This window comes from Cydia pomonella, chromosome 5, assembly GCF_033807575.1.
Source record: "Cydia pomonella isolate Wapato2018A chromosome 5, ilCydPomo1, whole genome shotgun sequence".
NCBI classification, from domain to species: Eukaryota; Metazoa; Arthropoda; class Insecta; order Lepidoptera; family Tortricidae; genus Cydia; species Cydia pomonella.
The window spans coordinates 21,589,755-21,609,731 of record NC_084707.1 but is presented as its reverse complement, the minus strand read 5'-3'; the positions used below and the strand labels follow the sequence as shown (position 1 = coordinate 21,609,731).

The 19,977-nt window shown below is 39.6% G+C and overlaps 1 non-coding gene across 1 annotated transcript; it reads right to left on the bottom strand.

Moving 5' to 3' along the window:
- Positions 1-17,754: 17,754 nt before the first annotated feature.
- On the bottom strand, positions 17,755-17,826 carry Trnaq-cug (transfer RNA glutamine (anticodon CUG)). The gene has a single exon. It is a non-coding gene; the product is annotated as a tRNA-Gln (tRNA).
- Between the last annotated feature and the right edge of the window lie 2,151 nt (positions 17,827-19,977).

Genomic DNA, 19,977 nt, shown 5'->3' with positions numbered 1-19,977 from the left:
ATTTCGTATTAGTTATATGGCTCGAAAGGGAACTTTAATTTAAAAACGTCGTAAATACGTTTAAGCAATTTATAAATGATTCAATATTCAAATTTGTTCTGAAGTTGTGTTACAGTTAAAGATGTCTATAACATGAATTTTATGGTTCTCATTATATAGTTTTCATTTTGATATTATGATACAATCTCTTGCTTTGATTTCTGCGATGAAATGCACTGCGAATTGTATGATTGGTCAAATGGGCATGTCTCTCGGCCCGATTCAAACAATGCTTATAAGATGTCACACCGATACGATACTGATCTGTCACTGTGAAAAGCGACGTTTTTGGTAAAGAAATGTAATTTTTGACACTGACAGATCAGTAAAGTATCGGTGTGACATCTTATAAGCATTGTTCAAAACTCGCGAACTCACTCATCTGTGAGTCATGTCAAGGTCGTAAAAAATTTACGAAAGTGAAATCAGAATACCGCTCCCGACCTCTAGGTTCGCTGGAGTCACTAGCAAGTGCCAACAGTATCTGCCTGTAATTGGAGAGTGACACTAACTCATGGCTAGCGCTTCATGCATCACGGGTTTAAGTGCTACGGCATTATGACATTTCAGAGACAGAAATAATTCTGCTGGATAAGACTTGAAATGGATACGATCCGTTTTGCATTCATAACCAATCTGTAGGATTTGACAGTGAAAGCACTTCTCTGAAGGATGAAAAAATATAAAAAAAATAGATTTATTGTTTTGCAAGCGGACGTTAAACTTCCAGCAACTTATGATAGTTGACAGTAGAAATACACAACACTGTAGCGCGATATTATACATAGCAACAGTCCCCTAAGGGGGGACGGGGGACGGAAGAAACCTTTATTCTCTAAGATTTAAAACTATTATACGAACTCTGTGACAACGCCAGAATTCCCTATTATACCTGGATGCCCAGTGGCCAGCCAAACTAATATTTATCTAAAATTCTTGACTATTTTGGAACTATAAAAGCTGGCGGCGATATCATTCACATGACTCTCCGCTGTAAGCGGCAATCTCTTATTTTTCATGAATTCCAGAAATTATGATTCCTTACGTAATACTCGGTAGGAGGTCATTATTATTCAAGCCAAGTCCCTGAGTAGTCAGTCTATTCTCAAAAATTCTACTCTTCCAGGCGTCATTACAGCTGACGACGATAACTAACGAACCTCTGCTGTTGGTGTCGAACGCTAGAGGGCGTTATTTTATTATAGCCATCTCGTTGAGTGGATGGACCAATCCCTCATCGGCTCGCTGAGCGCGTGTGATGCATTCCGAGATTTTCCTCTTATCTTCATACTATGCAAATGTTTGTAAGGGATTTTCAAATACTCTTCATTGAGAGTGGACAATTCAATTCTTATCCTGTCGCAATTTGCGCAATGACAGCTCTGCTTCGCATTACAATTTTATTCTCAGTCATAAAATTTCGTTTTACACTAAGGAATTTAGTGTTCGTCTCAACTCAATATTATATTTATATTGCTATTGCCTGTTAGTATGATTCGCGACAATTTAAATTCGGATAACTTGAGTAGGGGTCACAAAACCGCTAGTATTTTTGAAAACCGGTTTGTCGGTTTTTGTACATTACAAAACCGGGTTTTCCGGTTTTTCGGTGATTTTTCGGTTTTACATATAAAAAGTGGAAAAACTGCATTTTATGAATTTAAACTTTAATATTCAGTCATTTAACAATGAATATAAAACCTTTTTTATATCTTATAATTATTAGGAACAAAAATTAAAAACAAAATAACTAAAATAATAACCTCCATGCACTTGTGGAACGCAAAATTAACTACAAATAGTTATAATTAACACAAAACATCGTATATTCCTTTTACGAAAGTAAATATATTGTTCTTTATTTTTATATATTTACCGTGTATTCATTTGGTGTATGTTACATGCCGTGGTTTCACTGAAATGATTCCAAGTTTCCAACGGAAGACCAGAGATGTTGTATTGAAAAACAAACTATACGTAGGGTAGGGCAATTAGCTAATTTTTATTAATTCAATTATAATATGTTCTATATTTACTGATAAACTAAAAAGTAGAAATTACAAATAGAAGAAGTTATAAGTAGTAATAAACTGATAATCAAAGTAATACTTACAACTATCAAGTATTTAAGTGTAAAACCGAAAAAATCGAAAAACCGGTTTTTAAAATTTGAAAGCCGGTTTTCTCAATCGACGAAAAACCCGGTTTTTCTGGTTTTTTCGGTTTCGGTGAAACCGGTTTTGTGACCCCTAAACTCGAGTTCCCTGAAATAAGATATCCGATGAGATTCGAATTCCATGTCAGAAATGCTAGCCACTCAGTCCATTATTATCAGAAATGTACATATTACAAAGATAACAGACAAACAAATTACCTATTTTAACATTTCAAGCTTCACATTATAGACACTGTATGTATTTCATCTCAATTAGTAACAATGTAAATAAAACTCGAAGGTATAACGAGCATGTCGGAACAATCCCGTGAGTGGTTAGCATCCTCGCCCGACCGTGATATGGGTCGCCCTGTGTATATTATTAAACCACGGGCCGTATAGTTCTTACATAAACTAGTGTATCAAGACCTGGATGTTTTATGTATTCTTTATATTATATCGATTTAAACTAACACGATTATCGATCATAATTTAAAATCGGGACATCATCGCGTACACTTACGTTTATTACGTACAGTCTAGATGATACTTTCTTCTTCTTCTTCTTCTCTCGTATCGAGGTTCCCCTAAACAGTGGATGCCCAGAAAGCAGCGGTGCTGACAGCCCGGACCGTATAATAGGAACGTAGATGATAATTAGGAACTCGAGTCTTTAGAGTCTACATTTGAAGGAATCAACTCGTTTTTACAAAATTCTACTGTCTTTTAATCCTCGAGTCTAGTCCTTTATTGCGTCTATTTTAAGCGCAACTCATATTAACTCGCGCCTCCGAATAAATACTTTGTCAACGTAGGTTGCATCAAAATACTAGTTGCAGTAAAGAAAATAAGCGTTATTGTATGATGTAACCTACCTATTTATACCCAAGAATTTTATATGAGAATACCTTTTTTTTGTAAAAAAAATTATGAGTCCTCCGAAAAGGACTCAAGTCAGAAGATTCGGGTCTCTAAAAAGTTGAAAAGAGCTCGAGTTTTACCTAATTAAATGAGTCTAAAAACAAAGCAGAGAACTCAAAGGACTCAAGTCTTAATCAACACTAGATGTGAACAGTATCATGCGTAATTGCGTAATCAACAAGCGATATTATACTTATATTAGTGATTTTTTTTTTGCCGTATTATATATTAGTGAATTATCTCAGCCTGACTTAAGCTCGGTAAGGCATTGGAATGTCACCTTAGGTGCTCACCGCCAGGCTTAGCTTAGTAACATGTACCACAGGGCATATTAAGTAAAAACTCGTTTACTTTGACATCAGCGAGAGAATTAGCTTTAACACCGCATCAGTGGAACACTTTTTCATGGTACTTCCTACAATACCTATTTAATGGTTGTAGTTAATAAAGCAGTTTCCACTTATTTACAATGTTACGTTGTAGTTGCCATAACTGTTCCAAATTATAAGTATTATATGATAAATGAAACAGTCTCTGAGAAAAACACATTTAACCCATTTGCAAGATCTAAGTGATACCATGTACTTCGCGAACAAAGTTTGATGTTAAAAATACTTCAAAAAACAATTTGAGACATCAGTGTCATAGTCTAAAGTCTGGCCAACCTTTTCAAAATAAAAAAAAATCTATTGAATTTAAAGTGTCAGCCTTGTAGGTAATTAAACATTAATTAGCGCATAATTTGTTATTTTCATCTAAAAGTTAATATTGCAATTGCCTTTTTAGTTATACTTTTTATTATTATTGGGGTTTCGGGCCTTTGAGTGCCACGTCGACCAGGTAGTGATCTGTTGTGACAGCCCTTTAAAGTTCATTACTGATGCCCGTTGAATCCAGGAAATTCCAGATTCTTTGGGCCGAAATGTTCTGTACCTCATAGGGTTGCAATACGTGCCGCCCTAAGTGGGTACTTCTTTTTGACATTAGTGGTCCACAGGAGCAGAGAATGTGCATTGCAGTCTCCTCTGACTCATGGCAGAACCTGCATGTCGCGTCTTGTTTCTTCCCAATTTGAAACATGTGTTTGTTCAACTTACAGTGTCCAGTCAATATTCTGGTCACCGCGCAGGTTTTATGTCTTTTGAGCTCTAAGAGCTCCTTAGCAAATTTGTTGTTGAACCCTTTGATTAGAGCTTTCGAGTGTTCTTGTCCTTTGACGAATTTCCACCAATCGATTGCTCTTGTTTTTTCTAAGTTGCTGAGCAGAGAATATGCATCCCGTTTTGTGATTCCACAGAACGGTTCTGGGCCGACCAGGGGTGTGTCTGCGCCCTTTCTAGCAAGTTCGTCCGCTTCTTCGTTTCCGTTAATGTCGGAGTGCCCTGGTACCCATCTAAGTATGACTTTGTTGGAGTTAGCCAGTGCATTTAGGTTTGTTTTACAGTTCTGGACTAGTTTCGAGTTTGACTCCAGGGATTCTAGTGCCAGAAGAGCAGCTTGGCTGTCTGAGTTGATGTAGATATGTTGGTGTCTTAGGTTTCTATCCAGATTAATCTCCGCACATTTGTTGATGGCGTAGACTTCTGCCTGGAAGATTGAGGCCTGTGTGCCCATGCTGACGCTAGCACTGAACTTAGGTCTCTCACCATAGATCCCACATCCTACATCACTGCCTTTCTTGGAACCATCAGTGTACCAAATATGGCTTCCCTCTTCGACGTACATTTGGTCGTTAATCCATTTGTCTCTAGGAGGAATTTCTACTGTGTACAGTTGGGTAAAATGACATTCTGTGTGCGTGTCATCCGTGGGCATGCTAAGGGTTCTATTTGCAAAAACCCAGGCCTTTAGTTTGGTTAATGCTTGAGAGCGCCATTTCGGCCTGTTTAGCGTGCATATTCTATAGACGCACTGTTTGGCCTCCTTTTGCATTTGCAAGTGGAGTGGTATAATGTCTAGCAGTGCGTCTAGGGCCGCCCCCGGTGTCGAGGAGAAGGCACCTGTTGCTGTTAAACAAGCCGTGCGTTGCAGGCTGTTTAGAGTTTCTATTGCCGTCTTTTGGCTGGTTTTGTTACACCAGACTGCGGAGGCGTAGGTAATAATGGGCCTCACTACCGCTGTGTATAACCACATAGCAATTTTGGGTCTTATGCCCCATCTTGCTCCTGCCATTCGACAGCATGACCACATGGCCATTTTTGCTTTTTGTATAGTATTTCTCAGGTGAGGGTTCCAAGTTAACTTTTGGTCAAAAGTGACCCCTAGGTACTTGACCTCGTCTGAGAACGGTATTATTTGTCCATTAAGTTTTGGTTCTGTGAGTTTTCCGAGCTTTCGTTTCCTTGTGAATGGTACTATCACAGTCTTGCTCGGATTAATGGACAAGTCATTTTCTTTACACCATTTGAATATTGTGTTTAGAGCTCCTTGCATTAGGTTGGATATCGTGTGGAGGCAAGGGCCTTTGATAATGACTACAAGGTCGTCGGCATATCCTTGTGTGTCATAGTCTTGGCCTGACATAATCGCAAGAAGTTGGTCCACTGCTAGGGTCCATAATAGAGGGGAAAGAACGCCTCCTTGTGGGCACCCTTTTGTGGTATAAAATTCATGCTCTATAGTATTGAGGGTCAGAGTGGCTACTCTGTTCGAGAGCATGTTATGTACCCATCTGGTGGTGGTTTCGTCAACTCCCTTTGATTTCATACCATTGAGTATGGTCTCTGTGGGCGTATTGTCGAAAGCACCCTCTACATCAAGGAACGCACATAGAGCGGTTTGCTTGTCCTCTAGGGTTTTCTGCACCTTGTCAACCAGGTCGAGTAGGGCAGTCTCCGTAGATTTTCCCTTTTGGTAAGCATGTTGGTTTACGCTTAGTGGTCTTTCCACCAGGTATTTGCCTCTAATGTGCTGATCGACTATTCTTTCCATCGTTTTTAGTAGGAACGATGTTAGACTGATAGGTCTGAAGGATTTAGGCTGTGAGTAGTCCTTTTTCCCTGCTTTCGGTATAAATCGTACCTTGACCCGAGTCCATTTATCTGGTATAATTCCCCACGCGAAACTTGCTCGGAATATTCTGGCCAGATGCGGGAGGAGGAGCTCCTGTCCTTGCTGTAAAAGCGCCGGAAACACTCCATCTTCTCCCGCTGATTTAAATGGTTTAAATTTTTCCAATGCCCATTTAATTTTGTTTGGTCTAAAGATGTTAGTTGCCAAATTCCAGTCGATATTGCTTGCCCTGTGGATTTGAGGATTCCTTTGGGCGCAACGTTGTGTATTACTGGTTGAATACGAACCGGGGAAGTGGGTGCCTCTGAGCAAGTCCAGAGTTTCCTCTTCTGTGTTCGTAAATGTGCCATCTGGTCTTTTGAGGAGACCGAGATAGTTGGTTGGTGTCTTGGAGAGTATTTTGTGAATTCTCGCTCCTTTGTGAGTTTGGGCAATCTCTTCGCAGAACCTTCTCCATGACCTTCTTTTTGCCTTCCTGATTTGTTTATTATATTCAGTCAACGCTCTACCATACCTTCCCCACTCATTCGGTGTGGTCGAGTGATTGAATATGCGACGTGTAGACCTACGGAGGTTTTCTAGCCTTTTGTTCCACCACGTCGTTGTGTTAGTAGTTTTTGACTCTTTCAGCGGACAGCTTTGTTCGTAGGCCCTACTTATGCCTTCAGATATTAAATTAACTGCCATGTTGAGAGAGTCTGGTGTTTTGACATATTTTGGGACATCCTTTAGACGTTTTTCGAGGTCAGCCTTATAGGCTTCCCATGACGTTTCTTTTGGATTTCTACGCGTAAGTGGTTCCCTATCTAGAGAGCCTTTAACACTGAACAAAATATGTCTGTGGTCCGACATTGAATTTTCGCTGCTGACACGCCAGTCGGCTAGGCAGCTTGCCGCCTTTCCAGTAGCGAGGGTAATATCTAATACTTCTTGCCTAGCTCTAGTTACGAAGGTGGGCGTATTGCCCTTATTCAACAAGTGCAGACAATTGGTAAAGATGAATTGGGATAGTAACTCACCCCTTTTGTTGATTCCAGTGCTCCCCCAGATGGTGTGGTGGGCGTTGGCGTCACATCCCACAATAAGTTCCGCCTTTTGTGCTTGAGCGTACTCCAGCACTTTAGTCAGTTCTTCTGTGGGATCTTGCTTCTCTCCGGGCAGGTAGGCGGAGCAGACTATTACCTTGAGTGCTCCTCTCCCTTTGAGATCGACGTAGGCAGCTACTTGGTCTTCACTGCATAGTTCTGTAACAGGCAAGAAGTTAATATTTTTGTTAAATACGATGCAGGCTCTCGGTTTGGCACCTTTTTCGTAGATCAGTACCTTTCCTGCTCTGTTCAGTCCTGATGCCATGGACTTAGTGTTGATCCATGGTTCTTGTATGAGGGCGATGTCCAGGCCATTTTCGCCAAAAAGTTTTTCCACGACTGCTGTGGCCGCTATGGCGTGGTGTAAATTGGCCTGCAGGAATCTCACCCCCCTACCCTCTAGAGCGTCATCTTTACTTGGCACCGCGCTGGGCACTGGTGTGCCCTTGGTGGCGTCTTTGGTCTCCACTACCCCTTGGGCGGTTATTGCCCCTGTAGCCTCCCCGGTTGGCGAGAAACCGCTGCATGCCCGATGGTCCTGGAGTGGGATTGGAGGTTGAGGGAGCCGCCCGTTTTGGACCAGAAGGCACCTTTCGGGCAGGCTTTTGGGATAAGGTGGTGGGTGGGGTAGGGTTTGCAGCCTGCGGTGGCGGGTCTTGGGTAGGTTGAGTTTCGGACTGTTGGGTCTTTGGTTGGCCCTTTAGCCGAAACTGGACCTCCCGGAAACCTAAGTTTGCCTTTAGGCCCTTTTTCTGTAGATTCTCCACAGACAAGTCGTCTAGAGACAGGGTTACCATAACCCCGCTCTTCTCAACTTTGGTGTGGAGAATCTTCCAGTACTCTGTGTACAGCCCCTGATTCTGTGCATAGAGTAGAGATAGCGACTGCTTTACCTTGGAGTCGTCTATCTCTGGAATGAACACCATCCCTATGTTCGGCTTGGGAAGCTCATTTTCAGGGATGACCCCGAGGTTGGCTTCCGGCCATGGTTTTAGGGAAGGTGTTATTTGTTCAAGCCAGGCTTTTGATCTTTGGTCACTACAGGTGATGAGTAACCAGCCTGGCTTGTAAGCGTAACCTTTGAACTTCGGTCCCTCGTCCATCTCCAGAGTCGCAATCTTTAGCAAGATGTTGTTGCAGAGAGACTCCAATTGCGCGACACTCATCGGCTTGGAATCCTTGATTCCGACTCGGACTTGGCTGAGGACCTCGTTGTAAGGTTGTGAAGGTTGGGGTTGAGTTGGGGGGGTCACAGTCACCCTTGGGTTCTTACACATGTTACCCTGCGGCGACGTCTCCTCCGAGCGCGGCCGTTTGGCCGGTTTTGGCTCGGGTCTGGAATGTGTGGGCCCGAACTTGTACCCCATTTTCTTAAGTTCCGCAAAGCTCTTTGCGGACAGTTGTAGCGCTTCCTCGTTCGCTAATCCTAGTCCTCTAAGAGCTTTGTAGCGGCCCTTCGCAGAGCCCGTCAATTTCTTGACGGACTTACGCGTCTCAGGGTTGGGAGCCTCCGTTGGGTTGTTTGGGCAATGAGTATCGCTCCTTTCAGCCGTGTTGGCGCTCTCCACTCCCTCCATGGCTTGCTCCGATGTTTGGGCAGAGTTTTCCGCGCCTACCATCAGGGGCATTAGTTCCTGGCATAGGTCTTCCAGGGTACCTTCAGTTTTTTTGTTTTCGTTCTCCATACAAATCCCACGAGAAGCTAGGGAAAAATGTGGTCAGTTTCCAGCAGAGCCCCGCTTGCCGGAACAAGGCAAAATACACCTCGAGGTTGCCCGGTATCGAGGGTCATCGTTAGCGACTGAGCTCCCCCTCAGCCACGCATCTATCGGCACGATTGGTCCACCTTAGATTGGGGTTTTTCGTAGAGGTTGTCTCCTCTTGGAGTGGAATAGGAATGGTGTAAAAGGGAACCTATTAGGGTTTGCATTCCGGGTCCCAAGTGTGCGAAATATCATTCCGCACATTCAGGCTCCGGACTGCAAACCCCAGGAGAAGGAAAGGTGAGACGGGAATAGAAGACTGGAAGTGACATCTTGGAACACAGGATTAAGACTGGAATTCTAGGGTAGGAAAAGGAACACCTGGCGGGTGGGGATGCCACATCACTTGGCGTGGCCCACTCCAGGCGAGGCCCTCATACTTAGCTACTAGTGGTCCGGGGTAAGTTGGTAAAAATAGCGACGCCCGTTCCGACCACTAGCATTGCCCGGGGGGGACGACCCACCCACCAATGAAACCCTGGGTGGGTTCGTCCCTGATCCGCGGCGGCAGATACAGGGACGACGGGGACGTGTATGATGGACTTGAGGTGTTGGCCAATAGCTCAGCGTCGCATACCTGAGCGTACCTACACCCTCCACCCCCCCTTGGTATACCCCCTAGTTATACTTAAGAATAAAATAAGTACAAAATATACCTACAGAAAACTATATTTGCAGAATCCCGATTTCATAGCGGACTTTTTTGTATTTTTGTTTTCTCTATCCTGGACGTCTTTTTTCTGCAACGAGCTATGGAAATGAATTCTTCGTAAAATGAGGCTCAAAATCAATGCGTTGCTTCGTACAACTCAATTTTACGCAGGGTTGTCAAGAAATGTTGTAACAGACATCGATTTTTTTTTACAGAATCAAATCATTCGCTCACAATCATACTCATATAAAACATTTCAAAACTCTTAGAAATAATAAGTTATAAGCTGTGGTAGTTTTGATCACTTGAAATGTAATAACTGTAGTTATCTGATTCCAGAATTATATAATAAAATAGTATAATGATTAAAATATATAAAAACTGTAGTTATCTGATATACAGAATTATAAAGTAAAATAGGATAATGATTAAAATATAAAACCTTGGTTTTAGGAACAGCGTCATCTTTAATACATATAATAATACAATATGACCCTTTATCTGCTCTGCGTCAATACAAAACCAAAACCCAAATAATGCCTTGCCTAGAAAAAAGTCTCCAGAATTCGCTTGTCGTTGACAGCCCTAAATACGAGTATTGTAATTTATTTCAGCCTCCAACCCGGTACGAATATATGTTGATATTGCTCCATGCAATGTCATATAATATTCGCATGTCTTAACGTTTCATTAACGATTCTTAATAACATACTGAATCATCATATCAGCCCTTTATCGCCCACTGCTGAGCATAGGCCTCCCTTCCAGTACGCCACTTGTCCCGGTCCTGAGCTAATCTCATCCAGAATAAGTGACCCGCAATCTTCCGAATGTCGTCCACCCAACGAGCCAACGGACGCCAGGGGCTTCTTTCATCCGAAAGCGGTCACCATTCCGTTAACATTTTAGTCCACCTGCCATCACTCTGCCTACATACTGAATGCAGCTTATGTAGTTATAGGGCGGCCCTGGCGACCTAGCCAAGATGTCAATCGATTGCAGGATACGAAACGCTATCATTGCCATACATTATTTACGTGCGCTCGTATCTTAGCTATTCGGGTTGTTTTCTGCAAACGATTGTTATCTTGGCTCCCTGTTAGTTATCAAAGGCGCGATGTCCGTCAGTTATTTTTGCTGATAATGCATGCATTTACGGTTCACTAATGATTCTCACTGTATTCGTACAATTCTGCTACTTATCCAATAGAGTAAGCTATATGTACTTTCGTTGCTCCCTCGGGTACAATTCCTTAGAGGTCAGGCGGGATCAGCTTTTAGTCACGGCATGCCGAGCCTTGCATGGACTGTCCCGAAGTTGTCTCTCGTCTCGTGCGTCTGTTTGTCCCGGATGTCCCGAGGATGGCTGTCAAACCACGACACCGCGACCTGTTGGCCGTGCCGCCGGCGCGCACTGTATCGCACAGGAACTCACCGGCATCGACACCCGAGTGCAACCTTTTTGCGTGGCGATGGACGGCAGTGTGTTGTGAATGCTTGAAATTCTGTGAGGCGATGGATGTTAAAGGGTCAACTATTCCAATGTAATGTATTTGCTAATTCTTATTGTTGTAATAATTGTTGCTATTTTAAGTATTTATATTATTGTTGTTGGTAGTTTAAGTTTCGAACGCATTGGTTAACACTGTAATGTCATGTAAACATTTTTAATAATAAATAAATAAATAATTTCATAGTGGCAGCCCTGATTGTGTTCGACCCTCAATCTCGTTTGAGGCGCGATGTCCGTCGGATATTGCTGTGCTATTAGCACCGTATCACATTCACTGTGTGCATTAACGGCTTACTAATGACTCTCAGTCACTGCATTCGTACAAGTCATATACAAAAAGTACATTACTAGGGCCCGTACATTTCATGCCGTTGACGGAAAAATGACGTCACACTACGAGTATGACTCCAATTAGTCTTTTCGTAAGATATTTGCTATAGGGACAGTTGTAGTAGGAGCTGCATGTATGATATTTTACAGTAGGGGAAGTGCGGACAAAATGACAGGGGATTTTGTTTTTGAACCCTTATTATAATTAGTTTCAGTTATTAACACTGATCATAGGTTCATTGAATAACATTAACACAGCCTTTTAATTGAATAGGAACAACATTAAAGGACATATTCAGAAAAAACATATACAGGAATGTAAAAATCCATTTTATCCATATATATGGGTAAATAGACACACTAAGCATGTACATAATGACATGACTCAAATTCCAAGGAGATAGTTTACAAAAAAAATGTTTGGTCTTCTTTAGAACATTAGCACAATTTTATTGTCATAAAGAATGAGCCCAATGAAGACAATTTTTACATCATAACCAGCTTTCACCGGGCTTAGAACGGGATTAAAGTTCTTTGCAATTATTATAGGGACAGTTGTCGTCATCTTCTGTATGGCATAGACTATGTCATTTTGTCCAGTGTATATGAATGTATGTCATTTTGCTAAATTATTAACAAGACTTAACTAAATTATAAGAAATAACTGCCCATTGTAGTAAAATTGAGTCAAATCAGTAGGTATTCAGGTTCAGTCAAAATAATCACAAGTACTACAAACAATTAAAAAAAAAAATAGTTTTAATTTTTGACGACCGGTCTGGCCTAGTGGGTGGTGACCCTGCCTATGAAGCTGATGGTCCCGGGTTCAAATCCTGGTAAGGGCATTTATTCGTGTGATGAGCATGGATATTTTGTTCCTGAGTCATGGGTGTTTTCTATGTATTTAAGTATTTATAAATATTTATATATTATATATATCTTTGTCTAAGTACCCTCAACACAAGCCGTATTGAGCTTAATGTGGGACTTAGTCAATTTGTGTAATAATTTCCTATAATATTTATTTATTTATTTAATTCTCATGAATACTGAAGAAACTCATGTATAAAATAAACGTATGCAGGCGCCAAAAACGTTCACATTAAGTACTTCTATGTGACAGCCAATAATGCTGGGCATCACGCAGCAGCATTGTAAAACTGTGAGGTGTTGCGGTGTCGTTAAACTCGCTGCAGCCCGCAAATTTTGAAATAAGCCCACTGTGTCTTTTTGTCCATACATGTAATTTTTTCCGTATTTCCCCTACATTTGACGCTACTTTACCGCACTAGTGTGATGATTAGCACATTAAGTAACTATGCCAAAAACTAAAAGGGTCATATGTACTGTAAAACGTTTTAGGATACATGTGCGAACAGGTAATTTGCAACTTGTGTCGATTTAAAACACGACCGAAGCCAGATATCTCTCATATACAGTCTAGATCTCTTACCTACGTATTTAGTAAACGAAGTCGACTTGCTGTGTATTGAGCTTTAATGTGCGTTCCCATCTATGTGTGTGGTGGTCAAAAATTTTGGGTTCACAACCTCAGTTGTGCTGAACAAAACACAAAAAAATTGTTAAGCTAATTATACGGTTTAATCCCCGTATATTTACTCACTCACGTGACATGTTTCGGAGAGCCTAAGTCGCCATTTTTAAGCACTAGCAGTAACGTACAACATTTCTCGTGAGCTCTTACAAACTACCGTTTCTGCGCAGCGTTTTCTCGGCATTTTTATGCAAAATTACACGCCGCGGAGACGCCGCGTTCGTGCCGATTGGTGTGGACCCGTCGAGAAAACGCCGCGTAAAAACAGTTTAAATTCGAGAAAAACTTTCTCGAAAAAAATGCAATAAGACGACTTAAAATTCGGTCAGGATTGTATGATCCTCTGATCTGTGTAAGATAAGAGGTTACGCATAAAAAAACAATAAAATAATGAAATAAAGTGGTGTTATTATTTATTTCTTTAATGAGGTTTATGTAATTTTTCATTTATTTATAGGTAGCAGGTATACCCATAGCGCGTCAAAGTGGACGTAAACAAAAACTACTAAAATACCCACGAACTTCATAATGGGAGGAATATATCTATGGGAGGAAGTTAATATAGCTCCGGGCCCACAAATTGGTTTAACTTGTCTTGAGGCTTCGATTTAGCGCTCGACTAGTCTGCTGCGTTTAGCGTGGCAGAAACAGCCGGTATGACTGTACTATAGTTTAAAACTACTATCTACTTCAGGTAGTTTCAATTTCTTTGTTTACTTTGAAATTTTTATAGACTATTTAACAGTGACTGTTACTGTTACTGTGCCTTAAAAGGGAATAATAAGAAAACTATTGAAATAAAAAATGAGGGATCATTTGTATAATATTTCTAGTTAGGTATAAATATTTTGAAATTGTGATTTTAATTGCAGACCCATAAGTCGATAAAATAAAGATATAGAAACGTTTAATAGTTACTTTAAGACTCATTTCTGCAATTATTATGTTTCGACCTGATTTCGTCCAGTCATGTAGCGCGTACGGCCACGGTATTTGAAATATGACGAATATTAACAATATTCTTTTTTTTTTGCTTTACTGAAAGAATTAGTTTTTCTTAAAAAACTGCTTGATGCCTAATTCGAACTTTAAGATTCGTCAAATTTTAGGGTTTATATATACGTTTTTGTTTGAAGAAACGTCACTTTTGTCACTGACGTATCCGATCCATATCGTATGTAGACCTAATATTTGACGTATCTTAAAGTTCGAATCGGGCCGTAAGTAACATAATTTTCAAAGAAATTGTGTGTTAACCTCTATAGCCTCTGAAGTATCAAACAAAATCAATCTTCTTTTTAGTTGTGTAAATGACTACTTTCATTTTTGATAATATCTTAATTGAGAATTGTTTTATTCAAATAATAATAGTTAGCAGGCCTAAACAAAAATATTAATGTTATAATTGGATCATTGGTGAAAGATTTTTGGACGCTATGTGTGGTTTTACGGTACTTACTCGTATACCTCTCCTGTAGGGCTAAGGTGGTCGGCTCTTTATCATTTGTCACCATGCCTGTCACGTTCTAACAAGTATGTAAGTGCGAAAGTGACGGGCATAGTGACAAGTAAGTAAAAATGGTACCATGCTGCCACCGCTGGATGGTCGTAGCTTTAGCCGTCACTTTTTAACACCGTTGGTTTGAAAGTGACGGACACCGTTTTATCACGCTGTCACGAAGACAAGATCGACCATCATACCTGAGGGCCTACCGCGAACCACGTTCGACGTGTTGCCTCCCTGTCACACTTTCGTACGAATTTACAAGTGCGACAGAGATGCAACACGTCGAACGTGGTTCGCGGTAGGTCCTCTGTATATAAGGTCACACACGAGGGACTAATCGAATTCTTAAGTACGATGTGATACATCTAACAATATGGATCCAAACAGAAATCCAACACCATGTTTGCCTCGGATAGAGTAGCGGCAAATATTATTCTTGGTAAAATACTTTATGTTTGTTGGTCCTAGCGGTAAAATGTAATTGATGACTTAAGTTTATTTTTAGTATCTATCAATATAATTTATTTGCAAAGTTATAGTTACAGGTTGTTCTTGTACATCGTTGTACAGTATGATATCTGACGAGGGAGAAATTCTGAGTCTAGTTACATATTATAGACCTCCGTACAGTGCTTATATGAGAAGAAGTGTTCTTGTTTTAATATTTCGTGTGAATATCTTTATCAAGTAGCTTATCGCTTTTCCGCTAATCGCCAATTATTGGTCGGCTACCTTAACTTTTCTAAGACCGCAAACTCGGTATCAGTACAGCAAATAAAAATAATATTCAATTCTAAATTTACTGCAACAAGGTCGTTTTTAACTGGCATGTTAAAATCCTTGGGAGCTGACAGGTCAAACTGTGCAACGGAATGGCGTGGATACGTCTCGTACCGACTATTTATCGTGTCGTTCACGACGCCGCGTGCTTGACTCGTAATGTCATGTTATTAAAGGTTAGATTCGACAAATCTGCGCGTCATCGTGGATGACACGAACTATATGCAATACGATAAATGCAATTTACAATTCATTGCAACAAAGGGGATGTTCGTTGACTAACTAAACGCCGTTCCGTACATGTATCGAGGGAAGAATAGAAAACGTATTGTAACTTGATGATTTTAATCTTGATAATTTAAAGCAAATAAAGAATTTACTTTTCTTTAAATACCGTAGTTACAATAAAATGTAATGATAATAGGTATGTAGTTATCAACTTCTTCACGTTGTCCCGGAAATTTTGCCATGGCTCATGGGAGCCTAGGGTCCGCTTGGCAACTATCCCTAGGTAGCTAGTAGGTTTTTCTACATTATGGAAGCTTTAGGTATCGCGTGACATTTAGAGAAATAAGATACCGGTATTATATTATAAACAATTGAACACGAAATGTGATATATCTACGTTGGTTTTATTACACTTAACTAACGTTGTACGATACTTTATTATTATTAGGATATATACATAATAATTAATTACAATAACATTAATGGATGTTAGAATAGGGCCCGTGGTAAGCTATGTCATCCGAATCGGGCTATCATTCTTCGTTAGCTGCACACTTCTAAGTTAGTTCACTGCATTATTAAACTATCATTATTACACATTGAACAACATTGATGACTAAAATACAACAATATTCTTGAAACAACTTCGCAATTTGGAAGTTTAACCGGGAATCCTATCTTTATTGCATTAGGTTTATTCTTGATCAAAGAAGTTTCGTGAGTAAAGCCTCACCATAGTTCTAGTAACACAGTCTAGTTGGTATCTGGGTTGAGCTGTTCAGCTGTGAAAGGCCGATCAAAATCCGATGGACGACACGAAATTATCCGCAATTTGATTCTCTTACGGCCCGATTAGAATTTTTAAATAAGTCAAATATACCTTGATACAATACGGATCCGATATATCAGTGTCAAATTGATGACATTAGTTTTGGTTTGAAGAAATAAGATTATTTTAAGTCGGAAAAGGGATGCAACTGAAAATAATCAATTTAGGTACTAATTTAGACAACCTGCCTGGCCTAGTGGGTGGACCTATGAAGCCGATGATCCGGGGTTCAAATCTTGGTGATTTGTGTGATAATGCACAGATATTTGTTTCTGAGTCATGGGTGTGTTCTATATATTTAAGTGTTTATATATCGTTGTCTAAATACTCACAATACAAAGCCTTATTGAGCTTACTGTGGTACTTATTTAATTTGTGTAATAATGGCCTATACTAATTATATTTTACTATAAGTTAAGTACTTCTAATTTATCGAGTGACTTCACATTGGGAAATTGATTCACACACTATTCTCGGAAATGAATCCTATAGGTACTATTAATGAGACATTGTTCGTATACTTGACAGCATAAAAACTACTTTACAACTTTTTGCAAAGCAATTGAATACTAATTATTGTTTTACAAAAACGTCATCTGTAAATAAATCAATTCATTAATTTTATTTAACATGTTAATTTTATTTATTTATTTATTTATTGAGGAGATAACACAGAAAACATACATGGCATGAACAAAAAAGACTTAAATAGCATAAATGTCCTTAAATACAGATGCTTCCATATACGTATCTCACGAAGAACATATACCTAATACCACTTAATACTTAAGACTAACATGCTGTGCATAATTTTTATGCTAGTGCATGGGTAGTCGTCTAATCTATGTCGCTTTTGAAAGCCGCTTAGTACCTATCTTAAGGGGCCCACTGATTACCAGTTCATCGGACGATATTGCCCTGTCAGTTATTCGCAAAAGCTGACAATCGCGAATAACTTACAGGCCGAAGGCCGAAATCGTCCGGCGAACTGGTAGTCAGTGGGCCCCTTAAGATTGTAAGGCTATCAAAAGCACCATAGAATAGACTACTGACGTTTCACGATTGCAATGAGGGAATTCGCTTAGAAGGACGAAAGGCCAGCTGGTGAACGGTAGCACATCGCGGTCGGTCATTCTGAAAAATTAAATAGGGTCTATTAGGAGAAGAATAAAAATTGTACGTGGAGTCCCTCCGCGCGGAAGAACTGAAACTTCGTAATGTGGAAATGAAAATAATGCTCTAAAATACATATGGTTTATATTACAGTTTCTCTTTAAAAAATATTTTAAATTTAGATTTATAAAATAGATTTAATAATTAAATATACATATTCTAAAATTCCTAAATAATAGAAAATATAAAAAGAAAAAATATAAAAAGTCAGGTTCCACCGAGATTTGAACTTGGATCGCTGGATTCAGAGTCCAGAGTGCTAACCATTACACCATGGAACCGGCTGAGCTAATCGATGAATTTACTCATCACAAACTCTTACTACTTTATGTTACCGATTATAGCGTTAAACGTTTAACGCAACCTTGTTGGAAGTCGCATAAGAAGTTTCACTCACGTTAGACCGGGCCGGGGAAGGGCCGGAACTTCCGACACTTCGTTTTCTATTGAAAGCACCACGTGATCACCGATCAGCCGCTATAGAAAATGATGTCTCGGACGCTCCGGCCCGGGCTCGGGCCGGTCTAGCGTGAGTCATTCTTAAGAATCATAAAAATGCGTCATATGTTATTTTGCGATAGCATTATACCCATGCCTAAATGGGACCGGGTAACAGGTACATTTCCCAAACCGCTATCGCCACTAAATTCCTCAATTTATAAGATCGCGATTTCTGAGGCGTTATCGCTTTCACATCAAAGATACGCCAATGGAATGGATGTCGAGTACAATGGGGGCACAAATCGACTCTTTCGATAGAAGTTCAATCTTTTTTAATGTGTGAAACCTGGACAAATGGAATCTCTAAAGAGTCGGCAAACCTTTGAGGAGTAGAGCCAACTGCAATATATATCACTAGTTTTTGAATCTCAAACAGCCGCAAAAGTTATATTCCGTGGTCTAGGGACTTAAAGTGTTTATCTTTTGAGTGACTTGAAAAGCCGAGCCGCACCTCTAAAGAGCGCGAGCCGCGATTTTGCCGACACCTAAAGCAATGGAAAAGATAAGCTATTTTTTATCACATGAACGTGTATTTATTGAATTAAAAAAAAAAGACACGTGCAAGTTGAACTCGCACACCGAGAGTTCCGTACTTTTCAGTATTTTTTGTTATAGCGGCAACAGAAACAGATTATCTGTGAAAATTTCAACTGATATACAGCCTGATGACAGACGGACAGACAGACAGACAGACTTTAATGAGTCAGCTTGTAAAAGGAGGAAAATAGGGACTAATGTATGGAGAATTTCGTTCCCTTCCGTCTTAACTAAGCTAACCCGTTTTGATAATACATAGAGATTTTCTAGGTCCTATTAACAAGGTTTCACTGTGTCCCCGTTCAATCCGAATTCACCCGAACTAAACTGATTGCGCAAAACTAGTCCCGCTTTGGGTACCTTTACACAGCTACAGTCTACTTAATGAACTCGCTACGCCAATACATAGCGGGCTTTGACATTTTTTGCCTACCTCGGTTTTGGTTTTGAAAGGGACTAGTTTTGTTTTAAAATTGGTAAACACTGAACACTTTTTAATATAATTATGTTACTTAGGGAAAGAAGAGTTGTTATTTATTTAAAAATAAATTCTAAGTATGCATCTTACTGATAGGTCGTTATGGTTTAAGTAAGTATATATATTTATTTTTTACTCACACTAAACAATCTCTAATTGTGCTTCCATGTGGAAGCGATATAGTTCTTTTTTTAGCATTAGAAAAAAGGTAAACAATCTTAACATGTATTTTTATAGAAAAAAAAAAACCTTTATAAAAAGCAAACGAATGTAAATGATCGACTAAGATTTATAATTGTTACTTATTTGCCGTGACTTATTAAAAAAAAAGTATTTTTCAATAAAAAAGACAAGTGAAAATCGCATACCTTTTTTTAATACATTTTTTTCAAGTTATTAACAATATTACGCTTTTTGTATTCAACCCTTAAAAAATAATAGCACGAGAATCATTCTCTTTTATCTACAAATATGTGTCACTGTCAGTTGAAACAATTCCTCCAATAAATGTCTTTGTTTTTAATCATAATGGCGTAATTAAAGCACAGGGAACGTTATTTAAATACCCACATTATAGAATAAAGCATCCTGCAGAGATTTCTGTATCTGTGTAATGCTCCGTTGTTTCGTACAATACGAGTACCGTCAGTAGCAACCCTCCAATTAATTTTCATTTTATTTATTTATTTAATCTTTATTGCACAATACATGAAGGTACAAATGGCGGACTTAATGTCTTAAGGCATTCTCTACCAGTCAACCAATTTCATTTTGTACTTCATTTAGCAATGTAAATAAATCTATATACTTATAATTTGGTTGCCAATATAAGTCAGGGTTCGAGCCCCATACCTTCAGTTTGGAAGCCCCAGCCACGCATAGGGAATGCAAACCTATGCGTGTTATTAACCGGTTT